This window comes from Syngnathoides biaculeatus, chromosome 1, assembly GCF_019802595.1.
Source record: "Syngnathoides biaculeatus isolate LvHL_M chromosome 1, ASM1980259v1, whole genome shotgun sequence".
In the NCBI taxonomy this organism is placed as follows: Eukaryota; Metazoa; Chordata; class Actinopteri; order Syngnathiformes; family Syngnathidae; genus Syngnathoides; species Syngnathoides biaculeatus.
Window position 1 is genome coordinate 12,775,666 of NC_084640.1, and position 25,790 is coordinate 12,801,455.

The 25,790-nt window shown below is 41.9% G+C and overlaps 1 protein-coding gene across 8 annotated transcripts in view; it reads right to left on the minus strand.

The window, feature by feature from the left end:
- Nucleotides 1-25,790, minus strand: part of col8a2 (collagen, type VIII, alpha 2) — a 71,453-nt gene that overhangs the window by 32,693 nt on the left and 12,970 nt on the right. The window contains exons 1-2 of one of the 8 annotated variants that reach the window (XM_061817345.1): nt 23,043-23,252; nt 517-678 (exon numbers count right to left, since the gene is read on the minus strand). The exons of 2 other annotated variants lie outside the window; for them this stretch is intronic. The gene's annotated coding sequence lies outside the window, so the exon portion shown is untranslated. 5 more of the 8 variants (XM_061817328.1, XM_061817338.1, XM_061817353.1 and 2 more) reach the window with 5 other exon arrangements.

Here is a 25,790-nt window from a genome sequence, read left to right on the forward strand (position 1 = left end):
TCCTCGATCCCTCTCCCACAAGCTTATTTTTGGAAAAGACAGACAGGATTGTTCACCGGGTTCACCCCCTTCGCACAAAAAAGCAAGTGTCTGCGTGCCGAAGGAGAAGGGGAGTGCGCAGGATGGGGTGGGGTACGAGCAGCCCCGCATCGAGGGGTGGGTGGGATAGCGTGTAGAGGAGGGCAAAAGGAAAAAGAAGCAAGAGGTTTTTCTGTCCAATTTCACCTCTCGACAAAATCATCAAATCATAATAATTACAAAAAAATGTTTATCTTTTCAATAATCCGTCGCACAGAGCGCAACTTGTAGATTTTGGCACTGAGCAATCCTGAGATGTTAATCCTAAAATCTCCCACAAAAACTCTCTTTTCCTTCTCTTGCCTGCAGCGCCAATGTGCAATTAATAATCTCTCTGCATGACATAACGCTGGGAACCGCAATACACAGAGGGGCTTTGTTGTTGTCCTGTTTGTGTATAATTGTTACATGATATAGAACTCTCTTGGGGTTAATCACCGAAGCATTCCAATTCGCATTCGACAGTCCCGCTATTCACTGCATCGGACGCATTCTGCAGTGAGGCGATGCCAGGTAGTTGTTGGGAAAACACGTAGTTTCCCTTCGACATCGAATCCGCAGTGTTAGAGATCACCATTGGTCTGATTTCACTTCAGTGGTCTGGAACAAAAAAAATACGACAGATAATGTCCATCTGTTCGTGCCAGCAATGTATAGTGACAGGCAGAACGATTAAGATACATTTTTGGGGTCTACCATCAGAAACTACAGTACACTAGAGTACTGCAGCGTGGTAAATGTCTTCTAAGCGTGCAATCAGCATTAAGCATTCAAATCCAAATTCCACTACTTTCCCTTCCAGGGGAATTTGAAGCTAAAGTATGTACTTAGAACATATTTGGATAATGGTGTCCACTTTTCAAGTATAATTAGGGTACAATTTAAAAAAGAAAAAAAATCATATTTGCTTTTTCTCTCTTGTCTTGATTATCATCGAGATAGGAGAGTGATTAAAAATGCAATGTCATTACTTACAGAGCACCGCTTCCACAAAAAGGAACACTGTTTGATTTTGGGGCCCAATAAAAAAAAAAAAGTATTTCAATTGCAAATGGAGCTGGGTAAAGTGAATAATCTGAAACAAAATCAGTTTTAGCCGTCATGTCTGTCTGCGAGTGAGCGAGCCATGGCGCGCTGACTGAATGGTTCTCTGAACATGGAAAGGGTGGAGTGACCAGATGCCCGGTGATGATGTCATCAATAGGAGCCCTGTGTGGCTTTGAGGCCTGCCATTCATTGGGCTGGGTGTGTTCCTGCACCGACAAGTAGGACCTTATTGTTCGGCAAAAAAAAAAAATAATAATAATCCGTTGGTAAGGTACAGAAGCACAAGCAACCCCGCGGTCTCTGAAGTTCTATTCACTTAAAAATTATATAGGAATATTGCCATCACGATACATTCATAACGCTTAGTCAGCCCATGGGAAAATCCATCCCCTCCCGTTCTGCTGTTTCGTTTACAAGGTGAAATGTTCCCGAAAAGTGGGAAAAAGCACCTGTTTTTTTTTTCTCCTGCGCTCCAGTCTCCCTTTCATTCCATTCCATTAGTAGGAGTGTAAACAAACAGCCTGAATAAACTATTACGTTGCATCACGCAGATTTTGCCCTTGATATTTGTCAAAGTCCTCCCGAAATAAGCCATGAAAGGCCGGTTGGCGTAACCCATGTGCTCCGCCTTTTACACCGCACCCACCGAACATAGACCCGCTATGTTTTAACCATATGGTGGGTGTCTGTTCTCGTCAAAGGTTGTGTGTGTCCGTCCACCGTCGGCTTAGGGGTGCGCTGAATGTCTATTTCAAGAGGCGAATGGTCGGCGTGTGTTGAAAGGCGGTCTGTGACATTGATTAGAAATCAGTTCAGCGTTGCAATACGATCTTGCTTACTGCAATCTCATGCGAGGAAAGGATTCTGTGCTGATAATTGAAAAAGAAATCCCATCTTATCGCAGAAAAACAAGTAAAAATAACTCACTTTTCAAAGGGTTTGCACCCAATCCACAAGCATGTTCTTTCACGTTTAATTCAAACTTCGGGAAGTTAAAGTCGAAAGTTCAAATGAGGACAGCAGGTGTTCCTTTTCCCCTCCCCTCCCTTTTCCCCTTTACTTTTTACACTCCCTTCTCTATGCCCTTTTCCCACCAGCATCAATTCAAAAGAGCCATTTTTCTCACAGGTGATGTGGTCCACCTTTGTCTGTTCTAACCTCTCAAAAGGAATGCCAGGCATTCAACGGCGCACAAAAGGGAAGGGAATTATCAAGTGGAGGAGGGCGACGGTGGCGCACAAAACAGAGGTGAAGGACGCATAAGACGTTGCCCGGTGGACCGGCGGCGAGAGAAAGAAAGGATGTTGCGTTGAAAAAAAAAGGATGGCATGGCATAGGGAATGTGATTTATGCCGTACATAAAAATGAAGACTTTACCAGGAACTTCTTCTGCCACTATGCTCTGCTAGCAATGGGGGGTGATAGCGTGGGTCATAATTTGAATACTGCAAATCATAACCATTTAGTACACTTTAGTACTTTGTGTGGTTTTAAATTATCGAGGAATGTGAACGTGTTAGGATTATATAGAGAACAGACTTCTTCTTCTTCTTTTCTTTTCGGCTTGTCCCGATTAGCGGTCGCCACAGCGTGTCATCTTTTTCCATCTAAGCCTATCTTGTGCATCTTCCCCTCTAACACCCACAGTCTTCATGTCCTCCCTCACAACATCCATCAACCTTTTCTTTGGTCTTCCTCGTCCTCTTTTGCTTGGCAGCTCCATCCTCTGCACCCTCTTACCAATATACTGAGACTCTTGCCTCTGGACATGTCCAAACCATCGAAGCCTGCTCTCTCTAACCTTGTCTCCAAAACATCCAACTTTGGCTGTCCCCCTAATGAGCTCATTTCTAATCCTATCCAACCTGCTCACTCCGAGCGAGAACCTCAACATCTTCATTTCTGCTACCTCAAGTTCTACTTCCTGCTGTTTCTTCAGACACCCTAAATTGCTAAGCCCCGCCACACACCGAGGGACTCGGCCGAACGGACAAAATACAGTCACCCTTCACACATCTACCAACTCGCCAGAAAAACTACAAACCCTGGTGTTCTTATTGCAAGATAACATTTTGAGGCGCCACATACAATACCCTACTGGATTGTTTCTTATTGAACCAGAAATAACGTGGCTCGATTGTCAAAGAAGAAGCCACTTCACTGTGTATTTACGGAAATACCATTACCCTGTGATTTGAATGTCATATTGGTGTAAAACACTTAGAAGATTGTCCTCCTCTCGTGAAAACTCGTTGCACAACCCCGCGCATGACACAACACTTCAGTCGTGTTTCCAAGAGTCATATTGTGATGCCTCAGTCAATCAAAATGAGTTGAAGTCAAGGTGTTCTGCGTTCAGGATGTTACGACTTCCAAAAATTGTACTTTTTAATTGATGAGTCTCAGTGGTGTGTATAAACGCAAACACATTTTTCAACTGTAATTTGCCCATCAACTCAACTAAATAATTGATATCAATGAGGAAAAGCCAAATCCAGTCCAAACAAGTTTGTACAATTCTAATTAAGCCTGTTAACCACAAGATAAATCTGTCTGCGTTTCACGCCACCTAGATTTCCCATGCCCGAGCTCAAGATGTGTTTTATGCAAACATGCAATGATTAGTTTAGCAGAATCTAGTGAAGCCATAAAGGCTGCAGCAGCTGTGAGTATGACTGAAAGAGGGGAGGACCAAGCAGCAACCATGAAACAAGCACCTCACTGTTGAAGGGAAGTTTTACAAAAGGGGAACACAGAATAGGAGTTGCTGAGCCAAGATTTGCACTAAGCATACATTACAGGCATTGGTTGAACGTGTCGAGTTTTCAAAGTAGTCGAACTGCCAGAAGGGGGAGACAAAAGTTCCATATTGTAGTATCAACATGTTCTCAAAAAAACTCACCGAAAACATGTTTAATAATCATAGACACAAAGTTGGGGCCTCGGTTCTGAACGTTACAGTTGTAATTATTTCTGACACATGGGGCAGGACAGAGAATGAGTGGGGAAACACATCTGCCTCAATTCTGAGGGGTGCAAATCAGCAGAGATAAGGTTTGCAAGTTGGGCATTTTTGCTGAAGGGCAGATCACATTCGTTTGTCATGGTAATGCATAGAGGCTTAAATTTGATTGGACAGTTAGAGATACAGCAATGGAAGCAGTGTGGCAGAAGAAAAACGCTATGAACGCTGTTGAGAATGAATTCATGCAATTTCATGGAACATACATTGTAATTACATTGCAAATGTAGATCAGTGCTTCTGATAGAATTTAGCCCAAAAATCAAACTTCAAATATGCATCAAACTAACCAAAAGAGTCTTGCTGTCGGGTTGCGACTGCTATAAACCATTTTCCTTGACCTTTGCCCCTCGTGACCATCCCAAGTTCAGCCTGTGTTGGCTTTTGTACGGTCGGCCCTAGCATGACAAACCCGTTTAGCCACTTCACCTCATGGTGACCTCGGGGAAAACTCCATGTCCTGTTTGTTTGTATCTTTCAAATGAAACAACCTCATAAAGCTTCTCCTCATGAGGTTGTAGGTAGACATGTAGACAAACACACACACACACACACACACACACACAAACTAAGGATACCGTCTAGCTTCCGATTTATAACGCACCCTGACCCTGATGCTCACAGGAACCTCCTCCCTAAACAGCTGTTTCCACATGTCCCACCACCCACCATCACCTAAACAAGTGAGTAATTCCAATAAAGTTGCCTCAAAGCCATATTTACCCACTTCGCATACCGAACGTGCAACGTGTTCAGATAAATTTACCATGTGCAAACGTTTCGACGACACACAAGCGACTCTGAAAAACATTTAAAAGTCTTGACTGTCAGCGGTGATCACTTTTCTTCCTTGATCACGCTGGGTGTATTTAGAGGGAACAAAGTGGCCTTGTTTGGCGAGGGTGGGACTCTGCCATAAAACATTGGCGAACAAGTTAACCGTTTCATGCATTACACGCCCTTAAAGGTTTTTAATTAATGGCCTCAAATTACAGTATTTCTGTCCGGCAGAAAACGACGGGATGGAACTAAGATGGAAAATGTGTCTGTACGTTAACCACAATGTCAAAATGGAACATAAATAATGAGGCTCTCAACAGTGTGCCAGCGAAGCGCTGGTGACGCGTTACACAAACCCGTACATACATCCAAGGGAGGGACTGGCAACTTTCTTTCCAAGGGCATGAATGTTTCTCCTCCCAAAGGAACAAGAGGCATTGTCTTCACTACAGTTAGGTGGTTAGTAATTTAGCAGGATTACGCACTGAACGAAATAGTACAAAGGGTCTTTTTTTTTTTTTTTTTTTTTTTTGCTACAGTCCCTTTTGCACTCTTTAGGGAGAACACAATAAAGTTAACCCAACATCATGTTGGGCCACAAACTGCCGTATTGTCCCTTTTCTCTGAATAGCGATGGCTTATTTCAAATATTTGCATCGGATATTTGCATAATTTTAGAGACAAACACTGGCATAAACCAGTTACCGTAACCTCTGCTTCTTGCGCCTGCTTCTTTCGGGAAGCCTGGAAATGTGTAGCTTTATGTGAAAGAAAACAGACTTCAGCACCGAGAGAAGCGCCAGAAATATAAAGACGTCTGAACTATACAAACATGTAGCATCAAAACTGCTCCACGGACCACCCACGGAGGCGTCGAGTTCGAGACCATGATCAGAACCAAATTTTTGGATGGGGTTTGCTACCAGATAACGGGCATAACTTGAATGGATGGAGAAAGATGTGCTCCAAGAACAGCTTTATGCGAAACAACCGAGGGCCAAAGAGAATAAACTGAGATGTAGCCATGTCTTGATGTGGTACTTTGGAATTACACTTGCTCGGTTAAGGTTTAATTTGATTTCCCGTGTATCGTCTGTAGTTATTAGTGACCCCGGCGAAAGGTTTTAACAGTGGCGAGAAGCAACAAAATATGAAGTGAAAGACTGGTGTCACTTAAGAACTACATCAAACCATAACTAAAAAGTATGAGTGTTTTGCTTCAGTGTGAGCCAGGGGAGCAAGCAAAGAGATCCCGTCGTGTTTTCTTCACTCTTTTATTTTGGCTTGTTATTACTTCTACTTAAGTCAAGGAGTTGAATTCCTACCTTTACCTTTCACTGGCCTTTAAAGTACAGAATGGGAGTACTTTTGCCACCTTTGATCAACATTTTCAGCGGATCGACCACATTCTAGGCCTTGGCAACTCCACAGCATCGCAACTGTTAAAAAAATTAATCAATTCCAGTTCTTTCCGGACCGTGGCTCCAACTCCAACATGGAACCCACCAACATTCATCACTTCACCAATTAACACCTTCTTCAATTCCACATGCCGCATGGTGCTAGTAGCCCGTCCCTGCGCATTTGTAGCCGTTCTGTTTGTACACTCGGGTGTTTATCTTCACGAGATGCCGCCTTTGGACATGTAGATTTCCTGCTTTGACTAGCCGCTAGCAGCAGGCGTGTCTTTTCTTTCCTGAGACAGACATATAAACATTATTGTTGGAGCGACGGCCGGGAGCTCGTATAGGACAAGGTCAGGATTTCTGTCAGCTACGCAGGTGTGGGAGCGTGTGCGCAGGAAAGACGCAAGGAGGGTTGGTCTTGGAACTGAAAATCACGATGATGATGAGAAAATAAACATGGGGGGATTACCAGGCTCATATTAGAAAAGGCGAGCATTAAAATCAATTTGGATCAGGGAGGTTTCGAATGATGTATAATTTGCGGTGCTATTACAGCACTATACGAAAAATGAATCAACTCATGGGAAACTTACACATTTAGAATTTAACCTACATTTTGGTATCGGTATTTTAATGTCTGAGATATTTCATTGTCTCATTACATGTTAGCGAAATCCCAGTAATAACAATTGGTGGTGGAAAAACAAGGTTGACGTATAGCTCATAGAGCCTTTGTAAAATCTGCTTAATGTAATATCTTTTTGATTTGTAAGAGGATCATACATACATGACATCTGTAAAACGACCAGCGTTTATAGAAGCTTTCTTCGCTTCATTTACTTTCTTCGCTTGCCTGGGGCCAATCTCCCCTCTTATTGCCACATGAAGCTGAAAGCCGTCCTGGAAAAGAGATTAGCCCGTGTTGTGTATGAAACTTAAAGCTGTGTCACTAAATCTATTAAACGAGCCCCGCTATAATGTAATTCTCAATTCGGCATTCTGCAACTTTATTGGGTGAAAACTGCACACAAGTGGACTGAAAACAATAGGAGTACATGTGTGTTCTATTAGGTCTGCGTAAGTTAGATCCCTTCAATCGCTTCTCCTGACCTTCTGTTCGACATCTTTCACATTCTCCTCTCTTGTTCTCCTCTCCAGCCTCTCGCCCTTCATCCGCTACATATTTTTGCCACTCATGTGTGTTTAAAGCTGAGCCCTCAGCCCAACCGGCGGCCTGTGGTTCCCTCCTAAACAATTCACGTGGAGCTGGTTAGGAAGACATTCCTTCCATGTAGGGAATTTTTGGCACCAAGCGCCTCTAATACAGAAATCATAAACGAGAGGTCCGTTCTAATCACATCCCATGGCACTCTCTGAGCTCCTTCTCCCCCTCTTTCCTTATTATCTCTTCCTCTGTAAGGAGTAACACCGAGAGCTGATCAGGACTTTTCCATTCTTGGATATGAGAGAGAGTATCAGGCAATTGTTGGTTAGTGATTACATCAGTGGTTATGTTTTGACTACTGTTTGTCAGTTACCAATACTTATTGAGCAGAAATGTAGTTCCAATGGCATGAACAAAGCTTTCTGTCATTGGACCACGGCAGCTTGATTGGGGAAACCAGGGTAAATGGCTTGTATGAGGATTTTAACCATTTCTCTATCAGCATAATTTGAATGTAAAAAGTATCAGTGAAAAAGAAGGTGTTACTAAATTGCTTGGAAGGGAGATCCAACACCTGCTATTATTGACATTTCATCAGATAAATGGAGTCAAAATAAATGTCCTGGAAATTGTCACAGTGGTCTTGAAATGGATAGCACGCTGTAGAGCTCATGTTAGCTAGCCGGCTACCTATTGCATTTTAGCTAAAGTACTCAAAGACAACCCATGCAAACATTTGGTTTCCACTGTCCCGTTAGAAGTTGCTACCAGGACATGTGAAATTCTCTTGCAATCTTGCAACCTGACATCCACACGATCTAGATTCCTCACCCAAAGTTCCTTCTAGACTGATATGAGTTTAGACTTGTGTTCAAAAAGCATCTGTTCAGTGTCCACTCAGTGACAGAGTGAATACGTGTGTAAATTGAGCTCCACTCATATGTGGTATCAAAATTGAATGAAAGGTTAAAACCAACAGATCAAAACCTGATCTGATTACAATAGTTTCTATATGAAATGCTCCAAAACCAAAGAAACCAAAGTTTCTATATGATTGTGGAAGAACTCTGAAATCAATGGGCAGTAAAATAGAGTCAGAGGCACATATTGAACTTGAATTTATTGGATTCCCCCTCCCAAAAAATTGAGGGATGGGAGGCTAATATACAACCTCTTGTAACGCACACCTTTAGCCAACTGGTTAGCTTTGACGGGAAAACATGTATCCAGATGTAAACTGTACCTCTTGATGTTTTCAGGGACATACTGTGGCGAAATTACCCCTGAGACATGCACTCGTGTGTTACATCTGCCCTACAGGCCCAGTGCACAACTGTTATTAACATGCGTCCTGAGTGATTTGATCCAAAATGGATAGCTTTTAAGTACATGTGTTCACAGCTGGCATGGACGTCTCAACACGAGTCTCGAGTGACCACTTGTGATCGGATCTCGCTCCGCGCAAATAAACACGGCTGGAGGCAGCGAGGCACTTCACGTGCCTGAAAATTTAAATAGGAGGAAATCAAAACAGCGCAGACTTGGCTGCAAAGTAAACCATATTGGCCAAGACGTTTTATGCACTTTGATATATTTGCATCAGATGTGGAAAAGGAGAGCAAAGTGTAAATCCACTCTTTTGCTAACATTTTCACTGTCAATATTTGGGATATTTTAATGAGATGCATTAGGCGCGTGTACTTCTTGCTTCTTGTGGTCAGGATCAACCTATCTGCAGAGATATGGAAAGAGCCCTAGAACACTAGATTTAGCTCCTCGTCGCTATACAAAGATCTTATAACAGTGAAGATGTATCACTTTATGATACATCCTTGACAGTTATTACTACTTTCCTTTTAGCAGGGCATTGGGAGCATCTTTTGGCATCTTTGGGCATTGACAAAAGAGAATACAAACTCAGAATAGGTGAGTTTCAGCAAATAGCTGAGGATAGTTTCCACAGTGCTCATCTAGAATTAACAACTATATTTAAAGTAGATAGATGAAATATTTTGTTTTTATACAGAAGTTGAGTTTGGACTGTAAATATCTTCATACCATCCAGAAATACGTCCTTCAATTTAATACTGGCTATTGGTATTCATGTTGAATTAACACCAACAGCAAAATGTAGCTCATTTGAATTTATGAATTGAGCTTAAAATGCCTTCAAATGATTGAATGAGTTGTTTGATTCATGTTTTGAGACTGGCACTTCGAAATCGTTGCTGGGTTGGGTTTCTCGAGGAAACCAATCAATCATGAGACCACTGAAAATCTGCTTGGCCGAAACAATCGTGACCTTGAATTTTGCATGCTTTTTTTTGCATGTAGTGACATCCAGATAAGCACAATATTTTTGTTGGCCCCTGGAAGCCAAACGTGATTTCTCCTCCCCATGCATTAGAGCATGCTACGTGTGGAAATGGACGTTTTTTTTTTTTTCAACACATCAGTCTTTCTTACCACTTCCTGATATAGTTTCAGGCAGGAGTGGCGGCGGTAATTAAATTGTTGAGGTGAAAGGACGACTATGCCAGTTCAACCTAGCAACCACATCTGAAGGTTAATTCCCATCGGACCACTGTAATGCTTAGCACACTTGTAGGAATCCGGCACGCAAACAAACCATTATTATTGACAAAAGTGTTGTTATCTTATATTTTGTCTGAGTCAAAGTAGCCAATAAATGGACCAAAAGCAACATGGGATCGCGCCAGCTCACAATCCTTCCAGACTTCCCATTCCTGTCTCTGGCTCTCAGTCTCGAGCTTGTTGACCCTACAGAGGCACGTCTCAAAAAGTTTTATCTTCCCAAAACACCACTAATTTCTTGAGACAATGGAAAAGTGACATTTTTAGCACCTGGGAGTGTTTAATGGCCTTTTTAAAGGCTAGAGTAGCCTGACAGTTGATTGCAACAGATACTCATGAATTACAGAATGTGGCCACTAAATTCCAACCGTGCAGAAGCTCCCGTCTTGTCCTGTCAAAAACCGGCACTTGAACTTTTTACTTCAATTATCGCAAGGAAAACTTCTCGACTGGTACCGAGCACCCATCATTGCTCCCCTCTCATCTATCTCCTCACCCTGTTTTTCCCTGAATAACAGGAGCACACAGGAACGTGGAGTAATCTGTCTGGGCCAGCATGCGGGGTTATGCATGGGCTCACGTTGAGGCCTGCCTAATCACCTTTCGGATCAGCCGGGAGAACAGAGGAGACTGTACCTTTTATCCCAAACCAAAGTCAACAAGCCAGGATTCCTGGGAAGCATTGCAGACATTCTTGAAAGCAGAAAAAGAGGGAAGAAAAAGAAAAGTCATTGACCCTTCTCACCCAAATTTAAGAGCCTGGGTAAAGGAAGAGAAGACTACACATGACAGACCAACTTGGTTGTTGTGCTGTTGTGGCAAAAGACATGGTACCTCCATATCCACAGACAAGTCGACACCTTACATTATTAGTCGGTCGAAATGGACTCCGTGAGTCGTCTGCTATTTCACGTCTGGCTCGATTTTTTGCTGTTGACCTGAGGTAATAAATTACTCCCTTAGCTTGGTGCTGTTTGTACAGATGGACCACCTCCTTCAGAACTGGCCACCCTTTTGCTGGTGCTATTTCCTCTCTCCCGGTTAGCCCGAGCTATCACGTGCTATACAAACACTGTCACTCAATGAATATGCCAAGCACAGCAAAGCTCCTGTATGACTTTGAATGTGTGACTAATTTTCCCCCAGCATTACCCAAATTTATACCCGTGAAGATTTATGGAAGTCATTAGACACATACTATGAATCCAAATATAACCTCCAGTTTGTTGTGTTGCTCATAAACATTAGAGATTGCGCACCACCATGAAATATTCGCAGAAATTGGGGGAATTCGTTGCAATTATTGAAAAGTAACAAAGCACAATTTTTTGGTTTCTATACTTAAGTAGAGAATGCAAACAAGAACTTTTTAAAATTTCGCCCCACTCTTGACAACAGATATCCGCACTTTCTCCACATTACTTTGTCAAAATAGGCTGGTTACATGTTTACACCTCCGTGGATGACAAAACTATGGGAGGGGGAAAAAAAATTGAAAATAGAGTGAGATAAAGTCAACCACACTTGAGATCTTGATTGAGATCTTAGTTACACTAATAAGGGAAAAGAGGAAAAGCAATGGTATGTGGGAACGTGAACCAGGGGGGATTAACAGTGACTACTAGTGTTTTGACGTATTTTTTTGCCATCTTATTTAATGTCGGCTCCAGGATTTATAATGGCATTGGACCATTAAGAAAAAAATCGCCCCAAAACATGAGCTTGTTGTCCAACGAGTCCAAGCTTGAACATGTCGGCCATCATTCTAAAAAGTTTGTTTGGCACAAACACAGCACAGCTCAATTTATAGATTCTTTACATCCACACCATTTGTCATGCAAAGTTATTAAAACAGCTATTGCACAGTATATAACTAAAAGTAATAACAATATTATTCCTATATAAAATTTCCAAGTACAGACAGCTTATTTATATTTAAGTACCTGTAAGCCATCACTACTAGAAATGTGTAACCGTGCTCACAGGCAAAAAAAAAAAAACTCCATTATGCAAATGTGATTCAAACCCGCAATCTAAGAACTGTGAGGCAGATGTACTAACCACTCATTACCATCCTGCACCAATAAACCTCCTGGAAATAAATAAAATGATAATGACAACTACAGGGAGCAGGAAGTTCTTCCATTGAAGTTGCTTAGCTCTATTGTCTTGTAAAGCTGCTTACAAAATAAATACGCTCAATAAAATGTTTATTAGTATGGTTGCAGCCTCCTCCATCCGTCACAAATATTAATATTTCAAAGTAATGGCGGGTATTAAAGAGTTCCATCCCTGACTCAAGACATTAGCAAGCACGCATGGGCCAAACCAGCGTGAAACAAGCTGGAAATAGAACATGAAATGTTAAACCTTTCACAAGGATGTGCATGTTTTTGCAGTTTCACGTTTACATTGTGAGTTACATCTGGTGTTGTGTTGCACATCCATGATAAAAAAAAAACTGTGAAAAGAAAAAAATTGTGACTATACTGTATTTGGCTCATAATCAGTGCTGTGATTCTAAGAAAAAGGAAAGAAATAGCACCAACAACCACAGTGGGAGAAGAAAGCAAAGCGGAGGTTGCAATTGGAGACGTTTTGGCCAGATATGTCAATGAGGAATCAGTGAAAAACTTGGCATGTTTCTTTGTGGCGGGACCAGCATGGGTTGGAGAATTGAGCCAGAGCCCACAATGTCTAGCCTGAAAGGTTCTCTCATTAGAAAGATTGGAGCGCTCAGCCTCTTGGGAACCGCAGCGCTCTTATAAGTCCTGGGAACGCTCAAACTTTTACGGCCAAAACAGGTATATCATGGGTTAGTTTGAAGATTGACTGTTCCCCGTCTCACATCGTTCATTTTGGCATTGATGGCGCTTTTGTTCACGTTTTGTTTGGGATGGCTCGAAGTGAGCATCTCGTCCCTCTGTGCTTGGAAGCATCTGAGAACGTCATCCAGCATATGAAACGAGCTGAGTTTCTGTGCCCTTTCCAATGCGTGAAATGTCCTTTTGAATATGGCGCACCGCTGATTTTTTTTTCCTGCCTAGTTTTATGGCTTTCAAGACGGTAAGCATAGCTGGTTTGCTGGAAAAAAAAATAGAGACGGCATAACAGAGAAAAAAGGGCTTTCATATTTAGAGGGAAGTTTGCAATTAAAAAAAAATTGTCATACGCTATTTCTTAAAACTGTCAGTGTGACTTGACAGTAGCATATTACCAAAATTATCTGTGGGGGCGTCGGGGGGGAAGCAATCACGAGCCCAATCTCGCACCTTTAATATGATGGTGCCTGAGAGAGAAGCCATGATTGACGAAGTGATTTGTTGTGCACTCGTGCTGACACTTGAGGCGCTGTTGAAACTATGGAAGAAAATCCACCTTCAGAAATGAGAAAAAAGAATGGTCGTTCCTTGTTTGCTAACAACTGGGCAAAATGAAGCAGAGAAAGGGACCTCAGAAAGGTGACGCCTGAGAAGCAATGCAGGATCAGCAACATCTAAGCTAAAGCATATGTTTACAAGCTGTGTTCGGTTTTGAAGTGTTATGTTCCACAAAATAAAAACTTCAAGCAGACATTATCATAATAGTCCATTATGAATATAGTCCTGCTACCAACAGCCGTGTGTGGGGCTTCATGAAGTAAACTGTCAGTAAAATGCTCCAAATTTAATACTATGACCCCCAGGATTTTCCGACCGCCTCAATCATACCATAGCAAAACCAAATTCTGCTTGAAATTCAAACAAATAAAACAAACTAATGAGACGACTGCCTTCCGAGCCATTGCTACATTTACAGAACACAGGCAACCATCCACGGGTGATGAAAGATATTACAAGTAGCTGCCTTAAGGTAGAAATAGAGAGATAAAGCCAAATGTCTGTTCCGCTGGGATTTTGGAGGACCGGATAATGCTATGACAAACAAACTGTCTGACCATATTGGGGAGAAAAGTTTGTTATTGGCCAAACGCAGGGAGGAAAATACGTCGTGTCATGGAATGCAAGGCATTTTCAGGCTGTCTCAGAGGTGTTCGTGGTATTTTAATCATGAAAAGAATACAACTATTCGTAACAAGTCGTAAAGACTCACACAAGGGAATGAGTGTAACGGTAAATATAAGAAGATTTAAACCAAATGTTACAAAAAGCAGTCCAACACACTAAAAGGGCTCAGAGGAACACCCTCTATTAAATATCTTGAAGGGAAAAAAACCCACAGGTGTTTCCAGAGTTGTTCTAGTCCTGAGCAAAACCTGTACATGTGGATCTTTCAAAGCAACTTCACTCTTTATTATGATAAACTTCTCCAGATTGGTTTATGTTTTCAAGCGAGTGAACAGCTTGTCGGGATTAGAAGTAAAGGTGGAGTGTGTGCAAGCAAAATACCGCAGGTGAACACGAGAGTCAGCCACCTTTGACTCAGCACCCCCAACCTAACAAGGCCTTGAATGGGGATTCTGTTCAACCGCTTGAATCGTCACTAACAACATTGGGCAAGGCCCTCTCAGGCCACTTTTTCCAAAGGTTACTTTTTTTTTTTAAAATATGACTCCACATCAGTTCTCAAAGGTTAGGAGCGTTGTCGCTCCCAAATTATCCAATGTTCACATCGTCACACTCGAGAAAGAAATGACGCTGTGTGGAAAACCTGTGGATTAAGCGTCAGCGTCAACACTGTCATGACTGTATTCATTTTTAACACTGTTTATAGCAACGGCCAAAGAAATAAATTTGAAAATTCAGTAGGAATCGCAGTACTGTATATTCCATCCATTTTTTATGCTTCTTGTCCTCCAAGGGGTTGCAAGTCAACTGACTTTGAACAAGAGGGAGGGTACAAACAACCAGTCATCCTAACATTCCCTCCTATAAACAATTGAGAGTCGTCAGTTTAACTAACACGTGTGTTTTGGAATTTGGGAGGCAGCTGCAGTACCCTGAGAAGATGCTTGGACCACACCAGAAGACGGGAGCAGAGATTCAAACCCCAAACTTCGAAACTTGGATGCAGACGTCATCAGCACAATGCAATCTTAAAGCCATAGCTTGAGGGGTTCGAGTTTGATGCGAGATTCTCAATAGAACAGCTCTGCTCAAATGTTTGCTAAATTGCAAACTGGCACTATTAGCATCACGTTTATTTAATCATAGCCATAAAAAAAAATTGATGTCGATCCCAGCACATATTGTAGCACTAGCTACAAGTTCAGATCATTATTAGTCATAAATTAGTCATAATAGCTCATCTAGAAAAATGTTAACCAAAACCATACCATTACTTTGCAGATGACAAAAACAATCTAATCAGCTACTCCTAATTTGATTACTTTAGGATAGCAGTATTTGTATTGTTGCAGGCCTGTGAGGCTAACTCCTTTATTTATTTATTCCTTCATTATAGAAACTGCTTGTTTAAAGTTGGTTGTTGAACTTTCTTCTGATCTTTAAATGTGTACTGTAATTGCAAAATTATGTTTTGTGGGATTTTCTCACGTTCACAGAAAATGTAAATGTGCTTTAAACTTGACGCCTTATGTGTGTGTGCGTGCACGGTTCCAAACACGTACACACCTTCCAGAAAGTACATACTGATAAATCACGGGCTCTGATCTCCCGTCCAAGAATTCCAGACTGCCTGGGCCACACCATCCAGGTCCATGAAATACGGAAACAGCGTCTCTGTGCAAGCAAGTATGCCAAGAATGCCATTAGACTCCATTTGTTTCTTGCGGTGGTGACAAGGCGAAGTAGGGTTGGGTGGTGTGAAGATTTTTATTTTTCCAGATTTTTTTTCGTGCAACTGAAAAACAATCTACTTTTGACTGCGGCCACATGTAGCACTCTGGCTGGCTGGACCTCACACATGAGGAAATTAGCACAGCAGTATGTAGAAACACACTTAGTCCGCACAGCGGGAAGTGAACGACCACAACGCTGCATCAAATGTAAGATGCATGTATGTCAACTATAGATGTGGTTGCGGATCTAAACAGACTATATAGGCATCATTCAAACCATAACAAATTGCACCGCCATTATTTTATTTATAAATATGAAGCTCCAGGGAGAAAAGAAGATTGCAAGGGTGGACGACTTCAAATACTTGGGGTCAACAATACAGAGCAATGGAGAGTGTGGTAAGGAAGTGAAGAAACGGGTCCAAGCGGGGTAGAACAGTTGGCGGAAGGTGTCTGGTGTTCTTCTATGTGACAGAAGAGTCTCTGCTAGGATAAATGGGAAAAGTTTACAAAACAGTGTTGAGGACGGCCATGATGTACGGATTAGAGACAGTGGCACTGAAGAAACAACAGGAAGCAGCATTGGAGGTACCAGAAATGAAGATATTGGGGTTCTCGCTCGGAGTGAGCAGGTTGGATAGGATTAGAAATGAGCTCATTAGAGGGACAGCCAAAGTTGGATGTCTTGGAGACAAGGTTAGAGAGAGCAGGCTTTGATGGTTTGGACATATCCAGAGGCGAGAGACTCAGTATATTGGTAGAAGGGTGCTGAGGATGGAGCTGTCAAAGAAGAGAGAGCGAGAGGAAGACCAAAGTAAAGGTTGATGGATGTGGTGAGGGAGGACATTAAGACTGTGGGTGTTAGAGAGGAAGATGCACAAGATAGAATGATTAGATGGAAAAAGATGACATACTGTGGAGACCCCGAATCGGGACAAGCCAAAGGGAAAAGAAGATTTTATATCAAAGCCTCCCTAAATCAGCTCATTTGCAGAACCATGGCCGCAAAGGGAAACAGCCGACAATTGCGACTGTTGGGTTCAGCGGATTCCCAGGAGGGCATTAAATAATGTGCAATACGTCAATAAAGGAGGACCACTGAGCTAAGATGACAAGACGCTTGATTGAATGATAATTGCTGAACTATGGGCTAGTAAAAGTGATATACACTTCATGTAAATCAGTCGCTCATGTCTCGCTCCTCTCGGTACCGCAATGAATATATGTTTACGGCCTTCAACAAAACCCAAACCAGCTAATCAGGGAAGCTAATCGGCGATGCCGCCAATCATTCCTTCCCTCTAAGTGAGGCGCCATGACGGTCTCGCGTGGAGAGAGCGATCCGTGCATGACTGGAGCATTGAGCGCCTGCGGTATATCCTTATTAAGTACAGAATGAGCTGATGAAAAACCACCGGCGGCTTAAATGTGTCGGCGGACCTCAATGATCCATATCCCCTCCAATGATTGTTCAGGAAAAACACACTGGGGAAAAACATGAACCTCAATCTTAAACCTGATTAAAACTCAAACACAAAGGCCAAACAAAACTGGACCAAAAGGTAACCATAACAGGAGTGTGATTAGTATCTTTGCTGAAAGGAAATAAGAAGAGCTGAAGCTTGTCAACTAATCGTTAATATGGTAAATGTTGGGCGTTTAATGTGTCCATGTTTGTGTGCGTGTAGTTCGGGGAGGAAATAAAAGAGACACCACAGGCAGAGTAACACAACTGGAATTTGTAAAGAAAGCAGCTGAGAATATAATTGAATGTTGATCAAAGATCCCCAAGAGGACACTTGACATCATAATTATGAGTTTGAAGCCAACAGTTTGGGGATTTAGGGTCTTTGTTGTGTTGTGAACCGTCTCCATAAATCCTAAATCACTTCATGGCTAGAAAAGAAGACTAAACATTGAGTAACTTGAAGCTCTCAGCGTTAGATATCCACTGTTAGTTGTTGTGCTTGTTAGCAAAATCAGTTTATTTTAGTTAAAGTCTGAGTAAACAGCAACGCTCACAGTGGACCTACTTGGCTTCAACTGGAACCGCCTTCATTCACATCAGCAGTTACCCAGCCCAAACGCGACATGCAGTTAGTTAGCCAGCTATGCCTGCATCTCAAAAATGTTATCTTCTCTTCAGATAATCTGCTGGCATGGCAGTTTTAGGGTATCATGTTGTCAGTTCACTGTATGCACATCCCACAGAGGAGGTGGAAAGAGCAAGGGGGGGAAAAAGTCTGACGTGACAGCCAACGTGAGGACAGAGACTTTGCGCTGGCGTGGCCACTTTACAGCGTCCTTTCGGAGTGGAAAAGTTTCATGACGACCCGGTGGGAAATATTCCGGCCACCGGAGGCTTGAAGCGGCTGTATTTTCGCAACTCAAATCTAGATATGCAGGCATGACATAGATGCTAAACAAAGTGGCATCCATTTGTCCAGGTCGTAATACCGGATTTTGATTCACAGTTGACTGTTGAGTGGGCTGTGTTTTCCACATATTGAGCTGGCACACAGACAGTGTTAGATTTTTTTTTTTTTCCTCAATTTTGAAACCACTTTTTATACCCTCGTCAATTTTTGTTTAAATTAACCACACTCTCTTTGTAATGTGTCAAATTTAGACATTATTTTCACTTAACAAGGACTTTAACATACTGCTATTGCGTGCAACCGCTCAAAATGTCTATTAGAAGCTCCTACTGAGGCCACGTATATCTCATATTAACCTGTCTCTGGCAAATACATTCCTGCTAAGGGTCAGGAAGCTATATTCTGTACAAGAAATGAGATCATCCAGAAACAATGTCTATATTTTGAAGCTTTTTATTTGAGGTTTGTGGTTTATAAACCCCAACCAGTGCATTACGAATCTTTGCCTTGTTTCACTTTGTCCAGACACCCAGCATCAGCTGAATTTGATACTCATCATTACACATTTTGAGGGGACTGCTCTTTGTCTTTTTACTCCGCAAAGCGTCAAGGGAGTAATTCTGATTAAGAAGGCCAAATTGTTAGAAAGTGTAGCAAAAATTGGTTCAGACAGTGGAGAGAGTAATAGTGGATGGTGTCCATGACAGAAGGAATGGGACAGTCAAATTATTTACAAGTAAATAGCTTGGTAAGCTACTTGTGTTTCTATTAGAAGCACAAAGGGGAGTAAAAAAAAAATTAAATGACAAAACTGTTTTGATGGGAGATGGGCCCAAGTTTTTGCATATTTTCAAGCATACCCTTTATTCCTTTCATCCCATCCAAAACATTAAAAATTGACACCTCAGTCTCCTAAAATAGTAAAAATAGCAATTTTCATCTGTGTTACTGGTAAGAGTTCAATCGCCAACACACCAAAGAACACCAAACAAGTCACGAGTCATTTCTGCTACACTTCCCACAAAAGCATATGCATTGCAAACGGGGTGCAATCCAACATAAACAGAAACAAGCTTTCAAACCATGAAGGTTAATGGAAAGAGGAAACGAAATAATCTACCAAACACAAATTTTCAGAACATTTTGTACTTTGTTTATCGTGTCCACATCGTTAAAACAAGAATTGTCCTCTTGCACAAGGAACAGGCTAAACTGTTCGCCTAATCAGTCCAAAAATAAGCACAACACGACTATTTTAAAAGGGTGTAAATTCACTTTTTCATGCATGGTGTCTATATATTTCTATATCTTGCACTAACCATTTGTGACCTCTGGGCTTGCAATGCAAATGTGATTGTTGACTCCAGAGCAAACCCAGCAATAAAAGAACATTGGGGTTGCTCAAGCACACTGTTGTATTCTCCCTCATTCCTCATCGCAAGTGGCTATTAAAATACAGCTGACCCTTGCCCTCTGTTTGACCTGGAAGTTCAAATAAATAAAAACATGGCTGCCTGAACAGTTTTTTTTTTTTTTCTTTACTGTCGCCCACTTTAGTTTCTTAGCCAATGGGGAATGAAAAAGCCAGTTTGGAGAATGCCAATATTTGTCAGAAAAAAATGAAAACATATGAATGCTGGCTGAGCGAACTGTATTATCCTCCCAGTATCCCCCTGTGGTCTGGCCATACACTTAACAACGTTGAATATTTCAGTTGCTTCATACTGCCTGTTGCTTTCACAAGTTAGTCTATCAGTTACCGACCTTTCCATGTCATCTAGTCTTGATTTATTTCCCGAAGAGTCTCATCAGTTCAGTTCAGGTTGGGACATAAATAAAAGACAGGGGGAAAAAAAAGAGAGAACATTCCTCACAAATGTTAAAAATGGAACGCAATACCATTTGTCTGTTTTTGAGAGTTTTAGGAGCATCCAAGAGAAATTTTGTGGGGTCAGTGGTCACCGATGCTGGACCTGGGAGAGGGTCTGGCTCACAATCTCTGTTATAGTTCATTCCAAAAGTGTTTGATGGGGTTGAGGTCAGGGCTCTCGAGTTCTTCCACAGCAAATGTGGCCAGCCATGCCATTAGAGGTCCTTGGTTTTGGTGAAACCGATGGGCCTCAATTCACTGAGGAAAATGTTTGCCTCAAGTCTGCCGTTATTTCAATAGACCTATTTCCAAGTTTGAGGTTTTCAAATTGTGTTAAAAGTGAAAGAAAACACTAGCCTGAACTGCAGGATAGCGTTACAAACAGATCAAAAAAATAATCTGCTTTCCACATATTTGACAAATGGCCTATTCGACAAACAGCCTTTATCATCATAGCTATTTTTAGTATTAATTGAAATATAGGAACAAGGCATACACAGGCTGATGTATTTTTTGTTTTACCATTTTACTCCCCAAATCCACAGTGTATTATAAATAGATTTAATGGTGATATTTATAGTTAAGCCAAGACAGTGTGACATCAAAATTCCCCTTTGAGGGAACCAATTTGTACAGGGGTGGGCACTTTCTCCTATAGTGAAAGTGCTCATACACACACGCACAAGCTTGTTTTTTCACTTAGGATAGCCAAAACATTTACAGCCTATGCCCTCTTGTCTCCCCCTATCACGCCTGATCAAAGCATTTCACCAGAGCTTTTACAGGCATCGCAGGATAATGTTAAAATCTTGGGCAATCTCACAACATGTGATTGTTAAGGCTTCCTCCGGATGTATTGATCACATTTGTGGAGGGGAAAACATTTCCAAAGCTCGGAGCATGGAAAACACACTACTCCAAGAAATAATAAGGAGCACGTAATACGTTGGGACACCAGTTTGGAACAGAGAGATACATCATATTTATACTAGCTCCCAAAGAGGAGGTGGAAAAAAGGACCAAATAATGGCTTTACCAAGGTTGGAACAAAGATCATTCAAAAGTAATAAAAGATGGGGTTATAAGACCTTGGGAGAGAGACGGGGAGAAAATGAATTTCATATTCATCGTTGCACAAGTGTGCATCTGAATTCACCGTTTGTTTTTGCACATTTAATTCCCCCCTCCTCTGTTTTGCCTGCAATTCATCCCCTTATCCTTAAACAAATACACAAATGTCACTTCTACAAGCATCCAATGTCTCTGGAAGAACAAAAAAATGTTGAAGATCTGCCCAAGAGATTTCCAACTGAGGCAAACTCTTCTCTATTATCCTCCATTTGCCATTTATACAAGAATCCCCAACCATGGGTTCAACTGGGCCTCTTTAACATTCTATCATTCCATTACATGAAATAAATAAATACAGTCTCTTTGACTCAGAAATTAGTAAAGTAATCCAAAATCTCCATTTCAAAGCGCAGGCGGTCTAACAAAAACATAATGATTTTACAAGCGCTCTGCCCATTTGTGCATGAAATGTGTTTTCATTGTTATCTAATTAACAAGCCCAAGATGAGAAGGAAACATCTGTTTGATTAAAAAAAGAGATGTAAAACAGGTTTTTAAATGATCTCTGACATGTTTGAAATGTAACCGGCATCCTTGTGGCTGGGCTAGAAAAAACTGCCGCAGCCTCCTTCTGGCAAAAGAGGAAAGAAACATTTATTACCAGAACCAAAAATTAAAACTAAAGAAGCACTTTTAATTGTCACCCTGAGAGCCACTTTGATATAGTCTTCAAATCCACATCTCTTCAGCAGCAATACTACCATGGGTCTGGAAACGTTTCTTCCAAAGTCTTTACAGACATTTGTTTGCATTCTGGTTCAAGCCACACCAACGCTGTATTTTTTTTTTTAAACCTGTCAATTAACATCAATAAGTGCAGGTGAACTACAGAAATAATGCTCCTGTTTGACCTCAATAAGGTCCTGAGAAGATATTCTGTATAACGCAGCCTCTGTACACAGAGGTGTCCCGGTAGTGACTGTTGTTTTTCTTCTTATCGAGGACTACTATTCTTAACCCCCAGTCATGGCTACAAAGAAGACAAGTTGCTTGTTTAAAGTTATTCTGCACTTTTGTTCGTAAAAAAAAAGTTCACAAGGCTGGGGGCTGAGTCGCTACAGATACAGCAATGCACTCCCAGCCTAGCGCACTCTACTACTAATTTTTTAGGCCTGGAACACATTATTTCTTTTTCCATTCATTGTAATGGGAAACACCGATTTGGTTCGCTAACAAATCACTTCTCGAACCGTTTTATGGAACAGATTGTGGTCGAGAACCGAGGTATCACTGTACAAGCTGAGTAGCTCGTGAGAAAAACGGGATTTGTTTGACCTTTACTTGAGGCTCCACTAAAAATAAAAACTCCTCCTGGTGCTCCAGCCTCAACTGCAGTGATGCCGCTACATTGTTACTATAAAGAAGTCCGTCTGTCGGTGCATATTTGATCAATCTATTAAAGTGATTCATGCGTCTGCATGTCTGTTTCACATGCTCACAATGTTATGTACGTACACATTTTTAGGCCCGTTCACACGCTGCCTTGTGAAAATATCGGAAAATATGAGAGCGATTTTATTGCACCACAAACTTCAGGGACACCCGGCGAAGCCTCCTGCCATCGGAACGGACAGTGATTGATGACCGGGCTGATGGGATCGCAGCAAGACCTCGGACCTACGGAGCGCGAGGTCCCGCTGATGAGCTCCGCTGCATGTGGCAGTATCACGTCTCTCCCACGCAATTGCGAACACAAAACGTCATGGAGATATACGACGTGCCGCACACACCTCCGGCGGCACAGGCCAAAGTCGTAGCTCGCTTGAATGCCCGCTTATGTTTCTCTAGATAGCTATCGCAAAAAAATTAAATAAAAAAATATACGGTCACCTCCTCAGTGGCTCGAGCCAGTTCTTTTCACGCGGTTGAGCGTAGCCGCTGTTGGAATCAGGCTAATTCCAGAAATCTCTGTCATTTTTCTTCGCTTTGTCGATTCTTACCGACAACACAAAAGCGGTCTGTCATGGCAACACTGCTGCACTGACATTTAGCCCTTGTTTGTTCATCCTAGTGAAGTCACCGCAGAGGTTTCAAGCTACTCCCGAGCTGCTGCGGATGACGAGGAGGAACGTCGTAAAAAGCTCACTTTTTGGGAGATTTAAGATGTGGGTAGCAGGGAGAAGCAGCGGGCCAGTTAATCATTTACGGAATGCGGCGTGGATATAAGATAGGCCCGGATTCCCGGAGGAATGGTAATTACCGAGGAAATCAAACACCATCAATTGTGAGGTTTTCAACATATCACCATGTCCCTCACCCTTCTCCCCTCACTCCGTCTCGACCGACCCTGGCGGTCACTCCCTCAGGCCCCAGCCATCTTCACTTTTTCCGATGTTTTCCACCCAGCTCTGCTCCCCTGCTTCTATTAGCCCCCATCTACACTCCCATTTATTTTCCTTTAATTTTCTCAGACTCACTCCACCCTCTCATTTTCTATCTATCTTCGTCTTTTTTTTCGTGAAGGTTGCATTACAGCAATATATATTTTTCCTCCACAGCCTCCGTGTTACTCTTGTTTCCTTTTTTTGTGATTTAAGGTCATTCTAAGTACGGTGGAACCGCCACAGTAGCACTTTACGTTTGCAACTTTCTACATTTTGAGTTTGAAATTCAAAGTTGTTCAATTTTCTGCCAAAATTTGCATTGAAATTTGAATGGTCATCGTGTGTAGAAAGGAAAGGAATACCAAAATGTGAGTTGTGTTTAATCCTGTCGATTTTTTTTCCTATCATCATGTCAATCTCTGTTGTCACCGCCCACAATTGGACACTAGGGAAAGTTTTCTTTGAGCTAAACTTATCACCGTTTTCCGAGTCAACTAGGCAATAAGTCAAATCTTTTGAGCCAACTCTGTGATCAACAACCAAATTTAGACAGCCTACTAAGGCATGTTTTCTGTTAGTTACATCACTGTCTTCTTCGCCATTATGTGGGTCTGGCGTGCATGAAAATTCAGTTTGGTTACTGCTGTTTACAATTTATAAAGTGTAAAAACTAGAAAATAGTTTTTTTATATGCTTGTCTTAGTAATATCATGACAATCCTGGGCAGCACGGTGTTCGAGTTGTTCAGAGCTCAAATCTTAGCTGTTATTCTAGATTGGTTGTAAAACGTACGTCAACTGAGGGAACTCTGTCGACCCCACATGTTGATACCTGATAATAGCCAGCCTTGATGGAATGAGGAGCACAATTGGACACACATGTGTTCTTGAACATGCTAACCACTTTTGGGCGTCAACATTATAAGCGCTGCGCATACCCCGGTCTCATCCTTCATCGCTTTACTGCTTGACAAAGACCAAATGGAAGTTGGGCAAATACAACTCTTGTCAAGGGTGGCTTCCAGGGAGAAGGAGAAGGGGACCAGGAGGGAAAACACGAGGTTGGGCCCCACCCTTCAATCATCTTGCTCAGGGCACACCAAACCCCTTCCAACAGCAGCCTTCTCACCCAAGCCGCAATCAGCAGTCTTTGCTGTTCTGCTCATAATCATTCATCTTTCCTTGCTTGCCACTGCTTTGAATCCATAAAACGTTTTTTTTTTCCAAAAACAAAATGTCATCTCCCAACTTCTTTTTGTAGCCATTTATTTTCCTTCGCCGTGACCTGGAATGATATCTGTTGACGTAGAGGTTTGGAAATGTTTGGGAAACGTCTGAGCCCCTGGACAGGAAGAAGAATTTTACGAGTGGACTGCAGCCTCTGACGCTGAACCGCTTTGCGAAGAGAGTCGCCTTCTTGTGAGAAAGACAAATAGACAATACAGTCGGAGGATGGGTAAAGTCAGGCAAGCACGTTGACGATCTACCCAAACTGTCCATGCGATCACGCTCCACACCAAGTGTTGTCATGGCGTAACATTCACACATTATCAGGACAACAAACACTTCCTTCTTCTTTCCGACTTTGTGTGATGACATGAAATGGGCTTGATTGACATGACAAAGCAGCGCAACTTTCCAAGTTCGGCATCAATTACAGAAACCCAAACATGGGGCGATAAAATCGGTGAGAATAGAGAAGCAAAAACTCCGCCACCTCAGATGGAAAGCGATTGTGTTTCATCACTTGAAGGCGCAAGTGAATGCGCCGAAATAAAACGTCAATTTGCATACAATCCTAATGGGGGTCGGGGAGTGGCTGCGGTCTAAACAAATCAGAACAACAACAAACCACATTGTTGCTCGGGTTTAAATGCTTCCTGTTTGGGGAAAGTATGCCTATCATAATATCCTGTCTGCACTTGGGCACAGATAGCAGATTGTACTTTTATTTGAACAAACAACACTGAGGAAAAGATACTGTTGGTGGCCGGAGACATATCACCGTCTGCACTGTACTGGACCAATGGACTGACAACATATTTACATTTATAAAATAAGTATCAATATATCTTGAGAACACACATTTAAATGATTAAATTGCAAAGTGACTGGATGAGAAAATGTAAGTGCTCTCAAAACCATCTTGTTAAAATTATAGTCTTTCATAAATTACTTTCGGAAAAGGTGGTAGAGGAGATAAAAACTTCCAGGCTCGGGGCGTACGAGCAACTCATGTAGTAAATAAATCTGAG